This window comes from Phalaenopsis equestris, unplaced genomic scaffold (genome assembly GCF_001263595.1).
Source record: "Phalaenopsis equestris unplaced genomic scaffold, ASM126359v1 Scaffold000002, whole genome shotgun sequence".
Classification (NCBI taxonomy): Eukaryota; Viridiplantae; Streptophyta; class Magnoliopsida; order Asparagales; family Orchidaceae; genus Phalaenopsis; species Phalaenopsis equestris.
Genome location: NW_018164444.1, coordinates 38,812,825 through 38,813,278, shown reverse-complemented (window position 1 = coordinate 38,813,278; position 454 = coordinate 38,812,825).

Sequence of the window (454 nt, the reverse complement as noted above, 5' to 3'; positions counted from 1 at the left end):
ATTGCCGGAGCCCAATTTTGAGCTCGAAACCCTGCCGGAAACCAGGACAGAACCCAATACACCTCCACACTCCACCAAACTTTAAATGTTTGTGCCCACACCTTCACAAGAGTGAAATAAGCCAAAGCCCCATCAAATCCCCCTTCCACAGAACCTCTGAACCTCTACCATAGCTCTCGACCAACGCCTGAAAATGAGCTTGGTCGAATTCACCCTAGACTTCACACCAAGACCAGGGACTTAATCCCTAGCCTCCTTGGACCCCAGCAAACGTGCCAAGCATCTCTGATCGAAGCTTCCCTTCTCAGAGCAAAGGTATAAAACTCCTCCTCCTCCCGAGCTTGTTTTGATCCTCCATTTACTTAATCTTGATTTCATGGCACCTTAACCGTATGGATGAGTTTGTCTCACTTAGACATGTCCATAGGATCAAACCCAAATTGATTTGGTTGAG